This window comes from Chionomys nivalis, chromosome 7 (genome assembly GCF_950005125.1).
Source record: "Chionomys nivalis chromosome 7, mChiNiv1.1, whole genome shotgun sequence".
NCBI classification, from domain to species: domain Eukaryota; kingdom Metazoa; phylum Chordata; class Mammalia; order Rodentia; family Cricetidae; genus Chionomys; species Chionomys nivalis.
In genome coordinates this window covers 1379920-1400335 of record NC_080092.1, presented here as the reverse complement: position 1 = coordinate 1400335, position 20416 = coordinate 1379920, and the positions used below count along the sequence as shown (strand labels likewise).

The window sequence follows — 20416 nt, the reverse complement described above, 5'->3', positions numbered from 1 at the left end:
TCATCTTAGAGGCCTAGGCGGCGGAAGCAACGGCGCGCAGGCAGGCCCGGGCAGCGGAGGCACCAGCACGCAGGCAAGTCCTGACGGCAGAGGCACCGGCGTGCAGGCAGGCCCGGGTGGTGGAGGCACCGGCAGTCAGGCCCGGCAGGCAGGCCTAGGCAGCGGAAGCACCGGCGCACAGACAGGCCCGGGCGGCGGAGGCACCAGCACGCAGGCAAGTCCGGGCGGCAGAGGCACCGGCGTGCAGGCAGGCCCGGGTGGCAGAGGCACCGGCAGGCAGGCCTAGGCGGCGGAAACACCGGCGCACAGACAGTTCCGGGCGGCGGAGGCACCGGCGGGCAGGCCCGGGCGGCGGAGGCACTGGATACAGGATAGTGCGGGCAAGAAACAGTGAAGCCTGCACTGAGAACAGATTGCCCCGCTACAATTAAATCAAACCCAATAGATAGCATCGGTAAGAGGAGATGGGCAGACGCCAAGGCAAGAATTCACCCAACAATCTGAAAAACAACATGAAAACACCAGAACCCAATGATCTTACAACACAAGGACTTGAACACCCTATCACAGGAGAAGAGGAAAAAACTGACTTTTTGAAAGCAATAGAGTCCCTTAAACAACATGTAAAAAACGCCCTCATAGAAATGGATGAGAAGTATAACAAAAAGTTTGAAGAAATGAGTAAATACGTAAATGATACCCTGGGAAGCCAAGAAAAAACGATCAAACAGGTAATGGAAACAGTCCAAGAATTGAAAACTGAAATGGAAGCAAGGAAGAAAACACAAACTGAGGACCAGCTGGATATGGCAAATATAGGTCAACGAGCAGAGACTACAGAAACAAGCATAATCAATAGAATACAAGAGATAGAAGAAAGAATCTCAGATTCTGAAGACAACATAGAGAAAATAAACGGACTGATCAAAGAAAACACCAAAACCAACAAATTCTCATCACAAAACATTCAGGAAATATGGGACACAATAAAAAGACCAAACCTAAGAATAATAGGGATAGAAGAAGAAGAGGCACAGCTCAAAGGTCCAGAAAACATTTTTAACAAAATTATGGAAGAAAACTTCCCCAACATAAAGAAAGATATTCCTTTGAATATTCAAGAAGCATACAGAACACCAAACAGACTGGATCAAAAAAAAAAACGTCCCCTCGCCATATAATAATCAAAACACAAAATATACAGATTAAAGAAAGAATATTAAGAGCTGCAAAGGAAAAAGACCAAGTAACTTATAAGGGTAAACCGATCAGACTTACACCTGACTTCTCTATGGAAACCATGAAAGCCAGAAGGTCCTGGATAGAGGTACTACAGAAACTAAGAGACCATGGATGCAAACCCAAACTACTATACCCAGCCAAGCTATTGTTCACTATCAATGGAGAAAACAAGACATTCCAGGATAAGAACAAATTTAAACAATACGTTGCCACAAATCCAGCCCTACAGAAAGTAATAGAAGGAAAATCACAACCCAAGGAATCCAACATTGCCAACACTGCCTACAATAACCCAGGCATCTAGCGACCCTTCAACAGCACAACTCAAAGAAGGGAGACACACAAACTCTTCTACCAAAAGCAGTAAGAATAACCGGAGTTAACAACCACTGGTCATTAATATCACTTAATATTAATGGTCTCAATTCACCAATAAAAAGGCACAGGCTAAGAGATTGGATACGAAAACAGGATCCAACAGTCTGCTGTTTGCAAGAAACTCATCTCAACCACAAAGACAGGCATCTACTCAGAGTAAAGGGTTGGGAAAAGGTTTTTCAAGCAAATGGTCCTAAGAAAAAAGCAGGTGTGGCCATACTAATTTCTAACAAAACTGACTTCAAACTCAAATCAATCAGAAGAGATCGACAGAGACACTTTATACTCATAACAGGAACGATTCAGCAGGATGAAGTCTCAATCCTGAATATCTATGCCCCTAATATAAAAGCACCCACTTATGTAAAAGAAATATTGCTAAAACTCAAGGCAGACATCAAATCACACACACTAGTAGTAGGAGACTTCAACACACCTCTCTCACCAATGGACAGGTCAATCAGACAGAAAACTAATAGAGAATTAAGAGAATTGTTGGAGGTAATGAATCAAATGGACTTAACAGACATCTATAGAACACTCCACCCAAATAGGAAAGAATACACCTTCTTCTCTGCAGCTCATGGAACCTTCTCGAAAATTGACCACATACTTGGAAACAAAGGAAACCTCCACAGATACAAAAAAATATCAGTGTCCACCTGTGTCTTATCAGATCACCACGGATTAAAGTTAGAAGCCACCAACAAAGCTACCCCCAGAAAGCTGACAAACTCATGGAAACTGAACAGTCAACTACTGAACCACACCTGGGTCAAGGAAGAAATTAAGAAAGAAATTAAAGTCTTCCTTGAATTTAATGAAAACAAAGAGACAACATACTCAAACCTGTGGGACACGATGAAAGCAGTGCTAAGAGGAAAGTTCATAGCACTAAGTGCCCACTTAAAGAAAACGGAGAAAGCATACATTGGGGACTTAACAGCACACCTGAAAGCTCTAGAAAAAAAAGAAGCAGACGTGCCCAGGAGGAGTAGAAGACTGGAAATAATCAAACTGAGGGCAGAAATCAACAAAATAGAAACACAGAAAACAGTCCAAAGAATCAATGAAACAAAAAGTTGGTTCTTGGAGAAAATCAACAAGATTGACAAACCCCTATCCAAACTAATTAAACGACAGAGAGAGAACACGCAAATAAATAAGATCAGAAATGAAAAGGGGGACATAACCACAGACACAGAGGAAATTCAGAGAATCATTAGATCTTACTACAAAAGCCTGTATGCCACAAAACTGGAAAATGCAAAAGAAATGGACACTTTTTTAGATAAGTACCATATACCAAACCTAAACCAAGACCAGGTGAACGATCTAAATAGACCTGTTAGTCGCGAAGAATTAGAAACAGTTATCAAAAATCTCCCTTCCAAAAAAAGCCCAGGGCTAGATGGTTTCAATGCAGAATTCTACCAGAACTTCCAAGAAGAGCTAATACCTATACTTCTTAATGTATTTCACAATATAGAAACAGAAGAGTCATTGCCAAATTCCTTTTATGAAGCTACAGTTACCCTGATACCAAAACCACACAAAGACCCAACCAAGAAAGAGAATTACAGGCCTATCTCACTCATGAACATCGACGCAAAAATTCTCAATAAAATACTGGCAAACCGAATCCAAGAACACATTAGAAAAGTTATCCATTATGATCAAGTAGGCTTCATTCCAGAGATGCAGGGCTGGTTCAACATACGCAAATCTATCAATGTAATCAACCATATAAATAAACTGAAAGAAAAAAACCATATGATCATTTCATTAGATGCTGAAAAAGCATTCGACAAAATTCAACACTCCTTTATGATAAAGGTCTTGGAGAGATTAGGGATACAAGGGGCATACCTAAATATAATAAAAGCTATTTACAGCAAGCCGACAGCTAACATTAAATTAAACGGAGAAAAACTCAAAGCCATCCCACTAAAATCAGGAACACGACAAGGATGTCCACTCTCTCCATACCTCTTCAATATAGTGCTTGAAGTTCTAGCATTAGCAATAAGACAACATAAGGGGATCAAGGGGATCCGTATTGGAAAGGAAGAAGTTAAGCTTTCATTATTTGCAGATGATATGATAGTATACATAACCGACCCCAAAAACTCTACCAAAGAACTCCTACAGCTGATAAACACCTTTGGTAATGTGGCAGGATACAAAATCAACTCCAAAAAATCAGTTGCCTTCCTATACACTAAGGATAAGGAAGCAGAGAGGGAAATCAGAGAAGCATCACCTTTCACGATAGCCACAAATAGCATAAAATACCTTGGGGTAACTCTGACCAAGGAAGTGAAAGATCTATTTGGCAAAAACTTTAAGTCTTTGAAGAAAGAAATTGAAGAGGACACCAGAAAATGGAAGGACCTCCCTTGCTCTTGGATTGGGAGGATCAACATAGTAAAAATGGCAATTCTACCAAAAGCAATCTATAGATTCAACGCAATCCCCATCAAAATCCCATCAAAATTCTTCACAGATCTGGAGAAGACAATAATCAACTTTATATGGAAAAACAAAAAACCCAGGATAGCCAAAACAATCTTATACAATAAAGGATTGTCTGGAGGCATTACCATCCCTGACTTCAAACTCTATTACAGAGCTACAGTACTGAAAACGGCTTGGTACTGGCATAAAAACAGAGAAGTCGACCAATGGAATAGAATAGAAGACCCTGACTTTAGCCCACAAACCTATGAACACCTGATTTTCGATAAAGGAGCTAAAAGTATACAATGGAAAAAAGAGAGCATCTTCAACAAATTGTGCTGGCAAAACTGGAAGTCAATCTGTAGAAGAATGAAAATAGATCCATATATATCACCATGCACAAAACTCAAGTCCAAATGGATTAAAGACCTCAATATCAGTCCAAACACACTGAATCTGATAGAAGAGAAAGTGGGAAGTACTCTACAACACATGGGCACAGGAGAACACTTCCTACGTACAACCCCAGCAGCACAAACACTAAGGACATCATTGAATAAATGGGACCTCCTGAGACTGAGAAGCTTCTGTAAAGCAAAGGACACTGTCACTAAGACAGAAAGGCAACCCACTGACTGGGAGAAGATCTTCACCAACCCCGCAACTGACAAAGGTCTGATATCCAAAATATACAAAGAACTCAAGAAATTAGACCGTAAAAGGTTAATCAATCCAATTATAAAATGGGGCACTGAGCTGAACAGAGACTTTTCAACAGAAGAAGTTCAAATGGCCAAAAGTCACTTAAGATCATGCTCAACTTCCTTAGCAATCAGGGAAATGCAAATCAAGACAACATTAAGATACCATCTTACACCGGTCAGAATGGCTAAAATCAAAAACACCAATGATAGCCTCTGCTGGAGAGGTTGTGGAGAAAGGGGCACTCTCATCCATTGCTGGTGGGAATGCAAACTTGTGCAACCACTTTGGAAAGCAGTGTGGCGGTTTCTCAGGAAAGTCGGGTTCAACCTACCTCTTGACCCAGCAATACCACTATTGGGAATATACCCAAGAGATGCCCAAACATACAACAAAAGTATATGCTCAACTATGTTCATAGCAGCATTGTTTGTAATTGCCAGAACCTGGAAACAACCTAGATGTCCTTCAATGGAAGAATGGATGAAGAAAGTATGGAATATATACATATTAGAGTACTACTCAGCAGTAAAAAACAATGACTTCTTGAATTTTGCATACAAATGGACGGAAATTGAAAACACTATCCTGAGTGAGGTAAGCCAGACCCAAAAAGAGGAACATGGGATGTACTCACTCATATTTGGTTTCTAGCCATAAATAAAGGACATTGAGACTATAATTCGTGACTCTAGAGAAGCTAAATAAGAAGGTGAACCCAAAGAAAAACATATAAGCATCCCCCTGAATATTAACCTTCATCAGGCGATGAAAGAAGACAGAGACAGAGACCAACATTGGAGCACTGGACTGAAGTCTCACGATCCAAAGGAGGAGCAGAAGGAGAGTGAGCACGAGCAAGGAACTCAGGACGGCGAGGGGTGCACCCACACACTGAGGCAATGGGGATGATCTATCGGGAACTCACCAAGGCCAGCTGCCTGGGGACTGAAAAAGCATGGGACAAAACCGGTCTCGCTGAACATAATGGACAATGAGGACTACTGAGAACTGAAGAACAATGGCAATGGGTTCTTGATCCTATTGCATGTAATGGCTTTGTGGGAGCCCAGGTAGTTTGGATGCTCACCTTAATAGACCTGGATGGAGGTGGGTGGTCCTTGGACCTCCCACAGGGCAGAGAAACCTGCTTGCTCTTTGGGCTGAGGAGGAAGGAAGACTTGATTGGGGGAGGGGGAGGGAATGGGAGGTGGTGGCGGGGAAGAGGCAGAAATCTTTAATAATTAAATTAATTAATAAAAAAATCAGCAAGAAAAATAAAAAAAAATAAAAAAAATAAACTGAAAGAAAAAAATAAATAAAATATTCAACAATGAAAAAAATAAATAAATAAATAAATAAAAAATAAAAAGTCATCTTAAAAGCTCTGGCTTTTAAGATCTTCTGTGAGTTCGTCCTGCAGCATCCATCCTACTTTATTCACTGTCCTTGTGCATACTCAGTGTCATCTCAGTTACCATAAACATTGTGTTTTTCTACTTCCTGAACAGTTTCATTCTTTATGTGCGGTGTGTGTGTGTGTGTGTGTGTGTGTGTGTGTGTGTGTGTAGGCCAGAAGCTGATTTCAGGGGTCTTAATCTGTCATTCTCCAGTACATTTTTTGAAATTGAAAATGGGCTTTCCCATTTTCCCAACTAGGCTGGCTGGTTGTCCAGTGAGCTCCTGGGGTCTGCCTCTACCCCCTTGGGTTACAGAGGTGTGCCAACATGCCTGACTTTTGTATGGATGCTGGGAATTTGAATTCAGGTTCTCATGCTTGCATAGCAAGCACATTAGCTACTGAGACATCTCCCAAGCTCAACTTTTTTTATTTGTTTTTAAAAAGTATCTCTCCGTGAAACCTTAAAATTAATCATGAAGCAAGAGTGGCTTTAGGATAACTGAGTAGAGCCCCGCAGAAGGCAGAGATGGAGAGATGGAGGAAGAGGCACCTTAGAAGCAAAGAACCGGGGGTAGGAGCAGGGAGATAGAGACTAACCATGCAGGGTTTTGAGTCAAAGAAAGGAAGAAGTTCTAAGTGATCACCCCAGATGGCCTTTGCTTTCAGTAGATTAGAAGCCAGATTCATTAGCTCGGAAGGGTGAGATGTGGTGCTAGGGGCGGGCACAAAGGGTCTCAGCTAGAAGTGTGTAAGATTTTCTGAGCAGGTGTAGAGAATCAGGTTGCAGTTCATGGGCATGACTTTGTGGTAGAGTCATTCATTTTTTCTTCATTTCAGGGTTTGCCTTTGTGGATCTGATAGGAGATCCCAGAATTGGGCTTTGGTGCTGCTGAAGAGTGGCTGTGTCCTCTCTGCCACCGCACCAGCTTCTACCCTATCTCATGTGTGCCGATGTGTGCACCTGGATCCTGTACTCCTACAGCCCTGCATAGTGGGGGTGATAGAGGGAGAGATGGGGTTGTCTTGGAGAGAAAGGGGACAGGTCGATGCAGCCCTTCTAGAGGGTAACCACCAGCTGGGAATGTCAATGCTGGGCTGTATATTCTCAGCTGCCGTCCAAGGCTCTCCTGGTACATGGCTGCCTTCCTCTTACCTCTTACCTCTTCAAGGATATAGCTCCACTGACTTGTGTCTTTCTGCTCTGCCAGGTTTTTCCTGCTCAGGGATGAGTGTGGGGCAGGGTTAAATGTGGTTCAATATGTGCTGAGGTTCTGCTGGAGGCACAAAGAATCTACATTTGAGTGACCATAAACCAGAAGGTAGAAAAGTAGTGGGATCTGCGATATGGGAGTCCAGGAGGTTGGAGGATTTGAAACTCAAACTTGGAAAAAGGGAGTTCAGGCAAGCCAGGGTAGGTTCATAGATTTGGATGGTAAAAAGTGTGATTTTGCTGAGGGATTTATCTTGTACTGAGTAACTGAGGGAGGAAAGCAATCTTGCGGAGAGTAGCTACATGAGGGGGAGGTAAGGTGATGGGTGTAAGGCAGAATAGTGTTTTGGAAATGATGGTGAGCTGGACTAGTAAACTGTGCTGAGGTTTGGAAAGGCAAATGGCCACTACTCAGAAGCACTGCAAGGCCAGCGATATCTTCAGGGTTAACACCAGGACTCAGAGCCTGCTCTTACGCTACTGGCAGCCTAGTCTCAGCAGTGGTGTGGCAGAAGTCCACTGTCTCCATTCTCATCTCCCTTGGACTGGTAGAGTTGACTCCCTCATGGCTACTGCTCTAGGCTGCTTCATTGCCTGGACTGCAGCAGAGTGTTCCTGCCTCCAGGACTTGCATGGACTCTTGCTCCCCACCACATTCGGATCTCTCACTAAATACTCTTAGTCCCCGTTTTTTCCTGAAGATCGCTGTTTGACAGCATACACTTTATTGAATTGCTGATTGATATGGTACCGGAGGGCAGAGATGTCTCTATTTTTAGTGGTGCATTTTCTCTGCACCCATTATAGAACTTGGCAGATCACAGACGTTTACAGACTTTAGTTAAGTGCAGAGTGTACATAACCAAATAAGTGAAGGGAGGAACTGGGGGGGAGGGCTAGCAAACAGCCAGAGGGAAGGATGGATTTGAGGGTAGAAGAGGTATGGGTGGGTTGTTACTAAGGGAGATTGAAGTGCAGAAAACAGAATGGTTCCTGTTGTTGAGGAAGTCAGCTGTGGGGGTGGGGTGATTAGGAATTCCACTTCCTGGCATGATGGCAAAACAGGAATGCTGGGTAATTTAGGAGGGGTCAAGTTACCAACTATTGACAAGAATGGAGGGTGGTGATGGTTTCACAGAAAAGTGGCTGTGAGGCGTGATCACCCCCCCCAAAAGAATCTGCACCCCCCCCCGGGTGTGTTTAGTTCCCTGTTAGCTCCTCTGACTCTTGTTTTGTTTTTAAGAATAAGAAATACTACAGTATAGAACTAAAATGTGATAAAGCTAGTTTTTCGGTCTGTTGCTCTTACAGGGGAGGCCAAGAGTGTGTCAGTACAGTAGTTGGTATGACTGGCTAGTTCCTTTGGGTCTTTGGGACAGAGTACCAGCGTTTGCTTTTCAAACTGTCACAGGTTCAAAATAGAGTACCATTTATGCTGCTAGGGTTGTGGTTGGAAACTTGAATACTGCCAGAATCTTCCTGTTGACATCTGAATAACTCAGATTATGCTTCTGGTAAATTTATGGTCCCAAAGTGCCCAGCAGACCTCCCTGCCTTCAGTGTCGACAGTGCATTGCCATGACCTCACTCTGCTCAGACTCTGGCTTTCTAGATGCTTCACCGTACAGCTGCCCTCCTGCTGCTGTGCAGTGCACAGTAGATATGCTTTGGGACCCAGGAGGGCTCACCCACAGCAAAAAAGATTTCAGCCTTTCGTGTTCAAGTTCCTGTTCGTGCTGTGTTCCTGAACCTCAGAAGTAGAAACCCGTTTCAAACAGGATTTCCTCTGGATGGCAGCCCTCTCCTGCCAGCACTTGTAATCTTGGCCCACTGTGGCTGTGGCCTCTGTGCCTCATTCCCATCCTCAGCTTTCTGCAACTCCTTTTCCCTCTTCTGCTTTGCTTGGGTCTGGTTTCTTCCTCTTTTTTGTGTTCCCTGGGCTGAGGAGGTCTAGTTATATTTTTGGCTCTCAGCTTCACCTTCTCAGGGAGGTTTTATGTAAAGTTCCTCCTTCCATGGATGCTGGGTGTTGTCCTTGGCTTCTCACCACAGCTCATTGTGTGCTTCTCTCATCATAGACAACATGTCTATGTGTCTCCAACATCTGTAGTCTCCAAGTGACCATATTGATTGTCTTGCTGTGCCTTCAGCACCTAGGATAAGAAAAAAGGAGTTATGGACACCCCAGAAAGCTCCTCCCAGGTACTTCTGAATGAAAGAGCAATAGAGTCCTGTGTCTTCCATCTGTGGCCATAGCCACTGTCACTGCAACACATTTAACACAAGAATGGAAAGGACTGGTTTCACTGCTCCCAGCAGTCTGGTGAGTGTTGTGCTGCTTTGGAGAGTGACTGTACATCTCCTTCATCTTTTAGGCAACAGCTGCATCCAGACTTAGCCCACTGATGGGAGCTCCCAATACTGAATTACTTTGTGCAGCCAGGGATGAGCGCATATGCGCTGTGGGGGTTACAGTGCTTGTGCAGCCAGGGATGAGTACACAAATCATCCATTCTCCCCTTTGTTCAGTTTAATTTAGCAAACATTCATTCTTGTGTAGCTCCACGATCTCTTTTATTGAATCCTGCACCCGATGCTGTCCATTTACTGCTCTCTTGACTCTCCTGCCCTGCTATTGTCCCTCCCTCTCCAAGTAGTTTCCCTTCTAGTTTCACGGTTTTTTGGGGGGTGAGGGATGGGGTGGGCATTGAGGCTGCGTTTCTCTGTGTAGCCCTGGCTGTCCTGGCTCTGTAGACCAGACTGGCCTTGAACTCAGATCTGTCTGCCTCTGTCTCCTAAGCGCTGAAATTAAAGGTGTGCGCACCACCACTGTCCAGCTTTTCTAGTGTCTTTTCTAGATTCGATGTGAGAGAGAACATGCAGCACATGTCTACGTTAGTCTGATTTGCTTAATACGGTTCTCCCAGATTTTTTTAATTTTGATTTTTCTTTTAAAATTAGTTGCTACCATGTAGTTGATTCTGGTCTTGACCTTTTTGCCCTCCTGCCTCCGCCTCCAGAGTCTGGGGTTACAGGTGTGAACTACCTTCCTCACCACTGTGTTAAGTTCTAAGTAGATATATACTCCTCAGTAAATCTGGAGCAGTACCCACAGCAGCACTAAGCATTCAGTAGGGTTCATATTCTGCTGCCAAATGGTTCTGGTAAGTTGGGCACCAGATGAATTGAAAAAAGTATGTAGGTTTTGCAGTTTGGGGCTTAGAATCGCTGTTTACGTAAGCCTGCCCACTGGAGGTGGATTGTCCTGCCTCAGCATTGTTTATCAAGGGCCTCCTCCTGTGGGATCTCTGACCTTCATGGCCAGAAGAGTGATGAGCCTTGAGAGGCAAGAAGGTTGCTCAGTTCAGCATGATTCGGTAGCCTGTGTTGATTCAAACTCCAAGTTCTGACCCCAAGTGGTTTGTTTTAGACATATTTAAGGATAGCACAGTTTGGTGAAAACGATTGTCGTGATAATGAACTCAAACCCACTTTCATAACAAAGCATATATAAATCTCGAAGAACAAAGTAAGCAAAATACAGATTAGATGTGACTATGTTGAAACTTTTTAAAGTCTGTAAAGGTAGCTTCTGTAGATTGACTGAGAAAAAGAAGTTTACGCTGGGGGAGTGGCCAGTGGTGTTGCTGGAATGTTCTCTAGCCACACAATAGCACAGGGTCACCAGGCTGGAAAGCAGCTCTGCTCCGGGTCCTGCATCCCTTCCCTTGAAGGAAGAACCCTGTGTGCTTAACATTCTAAGTTCTCCTAGTGCTTATCTGCGAGGACAAAGACCTACATCTTCACGTCCCCAGCCACACAACCTCGACTTAACCACTCCTTTAATCTATCATCCTCATTGGTTTTTCTTGGTCAGCTCAGTTCTCCATACCCATCCTCTGAGCAGCCTCTTTCTGCCTTGAAGATGAGCACCTTTTTGAGCTGTCACCATCCAGTGATAGCAGCTCCCCTGTTCTTATATTCCCTAGTCCTCCTAGCCTGTTGGCTCTGCTTTCCATCTGGAACATTCCCTTAATCAGCCACAGACCCCCTGTCCCTTTGTTCACCTGGAAATATGAAGAAAGTTATATGTCTTTATCCTCTGGGAGTAGAATTCTCTCCCAGAGAAACATTTCTCGTCCCAGCTCTGGATCCAGCATTCCACCTTTGTATTTGTAAAAGAGCATATACCTTTGCTGCTTTGTGACATGTTTAAAGTTGCTGCTACTTCTTTGGATCCAGCACCTAGCGTTGACACTTTGAATATTTTCATCTCCTCACCTGGTGTTGGCCACTTTCTTAGGCCACAAGCACTTGGCCTGTTGGGCCCAGACACTTGGTCTCTGACATGTTCTCCTTGTTAGTCAGCAGGCATGACTCTCAGCATCAAGCCCCAGACTTTTGCACATTGATGCTGTTGCCACCTGTAGCTGCATGGTGTGTTGTAGACAGCCCTCATGGTGAGCATCACTGCAGAGTGCTCAACTGCACCCTGGGTCTTCTCTACTAGACTCTAGTGACCATCTTCCCAATGGTGACAAGAACAAATGTCCCTGGAAACAAGTCCTCTCCAGCTGAGACCCACTGATTTGGAATTAAAACTCTGTGGTGCTCATTATGTTTCTACCTTAACACACACCAGTCTCTTAATGCAGATTGCGATGCATGCAACGGGCAGGTGGGTGGAGGGGCTGACTCTCCTGACACTGTCATTTTTAAGGGTCGAGGTACCACCGACATCCGTTGCCTGTTGGACATCTGCCAAGGAATCCTCTCACCATAAATTCAGTCAGTGGGTACAGCACCCTATGGTTTATTGGAAAAGACCTTAGAATCAACCTGGGAACATCGGTTAAAACAGTATGCAAATATTAAGTAGCATTCCTTTCAATCTTAGTTTTATAGTTTTAGAAATTATTTATTTAATGTTTAACTGCCTGAGACTATGTTTGTTGTTTTTCTAACTGTTGGCTCCAGCATATAATTATAAAAATGGGGATGCTGAAGCAGAGTCTTCCAAAAGACAGTGTAAGCAGCAATGTCAGATTGTTCACTAAAGGGGCAAAAGTATAGTATTGGTCTGGGTGAAAGGTGTGAGAATATTCTTGATTACGGCACCTGGGTGAGTTTATAAAACTGGAGCGCACAGGCGTTAGAAAGAAGAAAAATAGATTTCTCCACAGGCTTGATGTCAAACAACCTATTCAGAATTTTTAGAGTCATGCTCGTAGACTAACTGACAAAGCATGGTGTGCCGGAGACCACGCTGGTGATTTCGGCTGTTTTCTTCTCTTTCTCTTTGTTCAAAATAAAAGGTACCTGATACTTTAAAAATGGGAATACAGAAAAATTTAGAGAAAAAAATTAACCCTTTGCCCCCTTTGCCTTACATTGAGAGCTAAAGATATAACATAAAATGAAATAAAAGACATACAGTGTACCCCTCACATCCTCATGGTGTTTGCTGTGCACATGCGTAGCTTGCACTTAAACTACATGTATGCTTATAGGCTGCAGCCTCTTCAGCTTAGAGATATTGATCTTATAAGTGTGGTGTGCACTGTGTGTACTTGTGCTTGTGTTTTTCTGTTCTAGGACAATATCACAGTTTGTTTGTGCACTTTGCTGTTGGACAGTATTGTTCTAAACATTGAGGTATGGGTTTATGGCTTTTAATTCTTTACTGTTGTTTGTGGTGCTGGAGATGCAGTGCAGGGCCATATGTATGCTAGGCAGGTACTCACCACTGCTTCATCCCTTCCCCCACTTTCATGGTTTATAACTACAAGTGTGAGTGTGCCTGTGTGTGCAGACGCATATGGGGTTACATGTGTACACACGTGTGTGGAGGCCACAGGTCAGCCTGTTTTCAGGTGCTTTCCACCTTCTTTTGTGGCAGTAGTCACAGTGACCCGGAGGTCCCCAATTAGGCAAAACTGGCTAGCCAGTGATTGGGGATCCTCTTGCTCTAGCCGTCTCAGGCCTAGGACTCATAGGCGGGCACTGGGGTCAAAGGGAAGTCATTCTACTAAGATGTCTTCCCCAATCCCCGGAGTTTCTTGCCAGGCTTGGTCTTATCAGGCTTTTGAATTTTACCTTGGAAAAGTACATTCCCTTAATTTCTACCAAGCGAGCATTATTATATCTTTTGTTTATTTGACTATCTCAGTTTCTTCTTTTATGACTTGGGTTTTTCTTCTTTGTTGATGGATTTTTTTTTAGACACATTTTAGGTTTCTCTGTATTGTAGATGTATTGATGTTTCCTATATTCAGGTGTGTTCCCTCTGGTGTCTTTGCCATGTGGCAGTTGCAGTCTGTAATTGTGTTTATCACCTGTACACTCATGGCAAGGCTTTTGGCGTAAGTTTAATAGCTCCATACTCTAAGAATTTTTACCCCAAAAGTTTGTCCTACATTTTAATGTTAGTCTGATCCATCTGTGCTTTCTTTTCGTGTATGACATGAGAGAGGGAACAAGTGTCCATGGAAGTGTACTAGTGACGCGAGCCAGTGTCACTGTTGCGTAGTCCATCTCTCCTCACCGTCATTTGTTTGAATTGCTCACCGTGCATGACCTCTCCTTCCTTGGCTGTCGTACACTCTTACCTTCTACACTTGTCATCACCAAGGCTTCATGTATTTGTGTATTATGGGAGGCCTTGCTGTGATGGGATTAAAATCTAGGGTGGAGAAACCAGTGGGTGCCCCCTAGGAAAGCTGGTGGACCTGACAACTAGCGGCTTTGAGACAGCCAAGGGGTCACTGGGTGCTGGTGGGTGTAGCTGTCAAGACTGAGGCTGTGACCTTTTAGCTGCAGCCATGGGGCTGAGAGTCTCAGATCTACACTTTGTCCCTCCTTGTCCCCATTTCCAGCTTGTACCTACTGTCTTTGGGGAACTTGCAGCTGACTCCTTTTTAAACTCTAATCCTCCGAAAAAGCCTTACCCAGTGTTGTAGCTTGTACTCCATCAGAAAGCCCAAACCCTGCCTTCATGAGGATTACCGGGAAGCACCCTCTTCATTTGGAGGCGGCCCTTGTTCTTGCCATTTTCCTTCTCAGCTCATAGGGCTCTCCTGCCCCCCCCTTCTTCTTTTTAAAAAAAAATTGAAAAAAAAATTAACTTAAGGTCTGGTTTTTTCTCCTTTGTACTGAATTAAATCAGAAAAAGAACGCTGTATTTAAATGTCATTGTTCTTTTGAAGAAACGCTTCAGCTTATTATGTTTGTTTAAACTGCAAAGGTATCTGTCAGCCACCCTGCTTCTGCTGAGCATGGGGAACACGACTTCTTTGGGTGTCAGTACATCACCATGTTCCAGACATGGCTGTCTGTTCTGGACTCTGGACAAGTGGGACCACATTAGTAAGAATCAGCTTGGAGAAGACTGGCCTCTGTAGAGGATATTCAGGCTATCCAGAGCCCCTGTTGCTTGTGCAGTGTTTGGAAAAGAAGTAGTAAAAGAGACACCAAATGAGAAGAGAAAGTGCAAAGTCTATTTTCTTTTCAAAGTGGGAATGTCTTCATTTGCTGTGCAGACTACAGAAGTACTGCAGTCACTAAAGGCCCAGCAATGCCTGATGGTACAGAACAGCCCTGCTCATGCGCAGCCCCTGCCTAGGAGGTCTGCTGCGTCCACCAGCACTTGGGATATGACACCACAGCAGTGGAACTTGTTTATCTTTTATGTCACTGTAACTTATAGTCTTAGCTGGGTGTAGTGGCACATGTCTGTAACCCCAGCACTCCAGTGGCAGAGACAAAAGGATCTCTGTGAGTTCAAAGTTAGACTGGTCTACAAGTGAGTTCCAGGTCAGCCAGGGCTAAATAGCAATATAATTAACAATAATAATGATAATAATAATGATAATAATAATAGAGTGGACATGAGGATGAGCAACAACTAAGACCCCCTGCAAAGAGCTCAGCTCTTGCTCATTTCAAGTCTGCTCAGGGTGTGGCTTCTGTACCTCCCCTTCCCTTACTGCACCTTTTGTTTCTTGGGCATGCAGCCTGCTGTGCACACACTCCCTACCTGCCCTTGTCTTTCTCTTGCTTCCTCCGTGGTTGTGTTATGTATACACATAGTCTACTCTGTTGATAAACTAATTATTTTCCTTAGTTATGCATCAAGGCCATTTTTAAAGTACCAAAGGATTTGTCTGTCTCCTTTTGGTCAATTATGATGTGATTTCAGAGTGATAAGTGCACCAACATTTGTTTTTAACCGTCTGGCTGTTTCAGTTTTTCTCTATTAATATTTTTAAGTAGCATGTTTTCCTGCTTTATGTTTTGCCCATATGTTGAGTGCCTTGCAGTTTGTTCAAAACTGGGACTCTGTCTTTACATTTATATTTGATGTCTGTTAGAGGATTTTCATGTAGCTGTAAGTAAGAAAATGTCAGAATGTTTGCCTGCATTTGAGGACTGTGTTGCTGCTGGCAAGCTTCCCTGTTGTTCTGACTGCTGTCCAGTGTGCAAGGGAGACGCTCCAGTGCCACACTGCTGTGAGTATTTGCTTGTGGCCCCACGTAGCTGCCTTAGTCTTGCTTGAGGCTCTGATGTTGAGGTGGATGTGAAGGCAGAGTCAGGCACACTGCTGCTTCTCCTTTGGGAAGAGTCTGCTTCATTGGTAGTTCCATTGAGACCGAGCCAATCCTGCTCCAGATTTCTTCTACATTGAAAAGGAAATGAATTCTTTTTTTTTTTTTTTTTTTTTTTTGGTTTTTTCGAGACAGCGTTTCTCTGTGGTTTTGGAGCCTGTCCTGGAACTAGCTCTTGTAGACCAGGCTGGTCTTGAACTCATAGAGATCTGCCTGCCTCTGCCTCCCGAGTAATGAATTCTGACTCGTGGTCCAGTGGTCATCCAGCCTGGCTAAGAGAGCAGTCATGCCAGGCAAGGGCAGATAGGAGATGCTCTGAGTGTAGAGCACAGCTCTGGGAGTGCTGACGGCTAGCTGGCAGAATTATTCTCTAGCCAGTGAACGCCTCAGTTTTAATAACCAGTTAGTAATTTTTACACTGTCCTCTGTAATTTTTCCAAAAATGTCCTGTTGCCAGTCTTCTGATAAAGACTGTTTTCCTTTTAAAATCATAAATTAATAAATTGCTCAGTACACTTGGCTGCCATAGCAGCCTCTTGTCCTCGGGGAGTGGGTTCCACACACCACAAGTTCATAATATGCTGAGGTCATTTCCAAGTCATGATTAAAGGTTTTAAATTTTCAAGTGAAAATATCTTTCTCTGGCATATTTATAGGAAACAAAACAATGCTGCTTGAAAACAGAGGACTCACTAACATAGAGATCCAGGCTGTCTCCTCCTCTAAATACCTGCTTTCAGGGACCGAATTCCAGCCCTGGCATCTTACATAGGACAACGCTGACAGTATGATGAGGAGTAAGTTCATGGGAAGAGGCTTACTATGCTGGTTGAAATAAAAATTTGGTGAAAAGTTTGAGTATGGAGATTGCAAGACTAGTTTTAAAAAGTAGCTTGAGGGATACCTTGCTAAAAACTGTATTTGCTTTTCCTTTAAAAACCAAAAGTCTTAGTTTAGCCATATAAGAATGTTATATTGCCAAATATCTTGACATCTTGCTTGTTACATCATAAAGGTTGGAAAAATTAAGCAAAAGGGACTCATTCCAGCTTCGGTTATTTCTAGAATTAGGTTGTGTGCTGGCATACACTATGCTGAACAGACCTAGACTCAAGCTGCCCTCTCAGTACCACTGTGCCCGTAGATTCCCTCACTACGGAGCTTTCTACACACAGTGGACTAACACAGAAACTCACAGCTGCTTGAAGTGTAAGGAGTAAGTATCTGTAATCTGGTCAGCCCCAGATGAGACCTCTGTGTTACCCACCTCTACCGGGCTTACGGACCGTCTCAGAAGAGGGAGTGGAAAGATTACAAGAGTCAGAGGCCAGGGAGAACTGGGTTGAAAGTCTCTTCTGGACATGGCAGGACTGCTGTACCCAGGAACTCAGCAGCTGTGCCCACACAAGACCCACACAAGAATAAGCCAGTCAGCATTCCAGCATGAAGTATGGTGGACTCAGGGGACTTTACCCCAACTGGGGAGCTGTGGAAAGTTGATGGCTTTTAGGGGAGTGAGAATCAGTAGGCTCTTGGTGAATTGACCATGTTCCAGTGGATGGCCCCACACAAAAGTACATGGGCAGCATATTGGACTTGGTGTGTTATTAAAAGTAAAAAAGGACCCAATGTTGGGAGAGGATGGGGACATGGTAGATACGGAAGGAATGGGGGATAAATACGACCAAAATATATTGTGTGACTTTCTCAAACACTTAATAAAAATATTGCATGAAAATTGAACTAGCTGAGTGTATTCATTGTGGAACCAAACTGTAGTCCTCTTGTTTTATGGAAATTTAAAAACCCTATTGTCATTATACATCAGAATTTTTTTGTGTGTATATGTGTCAGAATAGTTGGTAGGAATAAACTCCCCCCCGCCCCCAATTTGGAAGTTTGAAGTACAATTTAAGACAAGCTAGAAATGAAGTTTGATGTGTAGTTTGAAAATTTTAAAAACTGATTGCAATACTTTTGTGTTATTTCACATAATAGATGCCGGAAACTAGAAATGTGGCAGACAGAATAATAACACTAATTGCTCACATTATTGGCATGGATTGATTTATTTAAATTTCTGCTGTACATTACATGTCTGCTATTCTTTCTCTATCCTATCAAAGTCAGCATCCTGTTGCCCTCACTTTTAACCACCCCCTGTGGCTCTGAAGGTACCAATGGCTATCCACCTGGAGGTTTTCCAGGCTGGGATTAAATGCATCCTGGTCCACCTGGTAGTAGACTGTCACCATCACTGGTCCCATGGCAGACCTTTGAGTATGGATTCTTTGATGGAGATGCAAGCAGACTCAGCTGCGGTACAGGTGTCAGTGCTTCATTTTCTTTCAGTACTCTCTTGTATTCGAGCACCAGTTAATAGTTCTGGTTAGAGCTAAAAGGCATTGGGTTGCAATTTTTCTTAGTTGTGAAAAATGCTGCCATGTCATTTACATACAATAATATCCACTCATTTAAGGTATAAAATTTTATTGTTTTTGTAATTGTGTGGAATTTTATGGCTATCACTGCAGTGTAATTCACATCATCTTCAACAAAACAAAAGCCCCCTCATTGTATCTGTATACAGTCAGTCTCTTTCTGGACCCCAATTCCAGGAAGCCACCAATTTAATTTGCTCTGTAGACTGACTTGGGGAGCTGCATATGAACAGGGCAGTGTGCATTGTTTGGCCGCTGGCTTCTTTCACTTGCCATATTTCCAAGTTTGTCCCTTTCCACGTGTGTCAAGATTGCTTCCTTTCTTGTTCTGAGCAGAACCCATTGCATACCGTACACTGTGCTCCGCTCACTACCTGACAAGTTTGTTAGTGGTTCTTGGTGAACCAGAGTGATGCTGCTGTGAACATTTACCTGCAAGTTTTGTGTAGACTTTTCTCTTGTCTCTCTATGTCATCTCAAAACTGCTTTTTGTGATATCTTTGTGACTTCCTCATGGTCTGACAGCCTCAGGGGAGTCAGCTGACTTACAGGCTATCTCATCTCCTGCAAAAATGAGCATCTCATGAGACCCTGGAAGACCTATTGTCTTAGTTAGGGTTTCTATTGCTGTGATGAATACCAGGACCAAAAGCAACCTGAGGAGTAAAGGGTTTATTTGGTTTACATATCCTGAATTGTAAGATATCTTGTTGACTGTGTCCTTTGCTTTACAGAAGCTTATTAATTGTTTCTGTCACTGCCTGTGCTTCTGGGGTTATATTTAGGGAGTAGTCTCCTGTGCCAATGCATTCAAGGTCCCAGATTCATGTCCGGACCCTCAGCGGTCTCTGGCTCTGGCTCACTCTGTCAACGGTAGCTCCCCTTTACCTTTCGGGTGAAGTTTGCTGTCTCAGGTCTGCTCTGGCCCAGGTCACTGGTTCAGTCCTGGTCCGCCAATGTCCCTGGACTTGATCTGCTCCTGCTCCCGTGGAGATTGCTTCTTCAGGCCCACTCCGGCCTAGGTCTTACTAGATTTTGTAAGGAATAAGCTCCCTAGTCACTCACCATGTTGTCAGCTCCGGACAGATCAGTTCTGTCACTCTTTGTCCACTCCAGACTGGGTGATAGTCCCCTCTGGCTCAGTTCTGACCCAGTGAGACAATCTGTTGTAATGCCCTTTCTTTCCCATCCCACAGTGGCTCAGTGTTACATACCAGAGTGTTGTTTATAATAGGTGTTGGATTTAATTTTCAAAAGGAATTGTCGTGCACTTAAGTAGACTTTACTATGACATTCTGAAATTTTCAGAATGCATTCCATGCCCTATCAAAAATGTTCATGAATATTAAGTTAATTTTTTGAAAACCTATTCTTTTCCCTTTGCTACATTTTGTAAAGATTTACTTAGCTTATAATTTTCTCAATTTGGAAGTGTGTGGGAGTTTCAGCTGAGTACAGTGTCAAGGCATAAGTTGAAAAAAAAAAGGTCTTTCAGTATTAAAAACAGGCGATACTGCATTGAAAATATTTTAAAATCTCTGTCTAAAGGACCCTCTGGATCTTTCAATATTAAAAACAGGTGATACTGCTTTGAAAATATTTTAAAATCTCTGTCTAAAGGACCCTCTGGATCAGTACCACTGATGTTCAGGGTTTGTACATCTTGTCATTCTAAGTGCATCATGATAATTGTATCTTTGAAATATTTTGGCATGAACAGATTTTATTTTCTAGAAATAAATAATTCAAAATGAAAATGCAGTGTTGAAAATCTTTGAGTTGTATTTTAATGGTTTTTAGTAAAATAGGTAATTTTGCCTACAAATTTATCTACCTACTGGAACCTTTGAAGACAACATTATGTGATAGCAGTGTGTAGTCTTCACCATCTTCTTGGCTTTCTTAGTGTTCATTTACCTCTACCATAACCATATCTTTTCCTTTTTTAAGAGTGTTAGTTCTGAACATATATTTTTGG

General features: G+C 43.1%; 1 protein-coding gene across 6 annotated transcripts in view; it reads left to right on the top strand.

The window, feature by feature from the left end:
- Mrtfb (myocardin related transcription factor B) overlaps positions 1-20416 on the top strand; it is a 156649-nt gene that overhangs the window by 37566 nt on the left and 98667 nt on the right. The window contains exon 1 of one of the 6 annotated variants that reach the window (XM_057773800.1): positions 16777-16794. The exons of the other annotated variants lie outside the window; for them this stretch is intronic. The gene's annotated coding sequence lies outside the window, so the exon portion shown is untranslated. Of the gene's footprint in view, positions 1-16776; positions 16795-20416 lie in introns of those variants that run through there. 6 annotated transcript variants of the gene reach the window in all.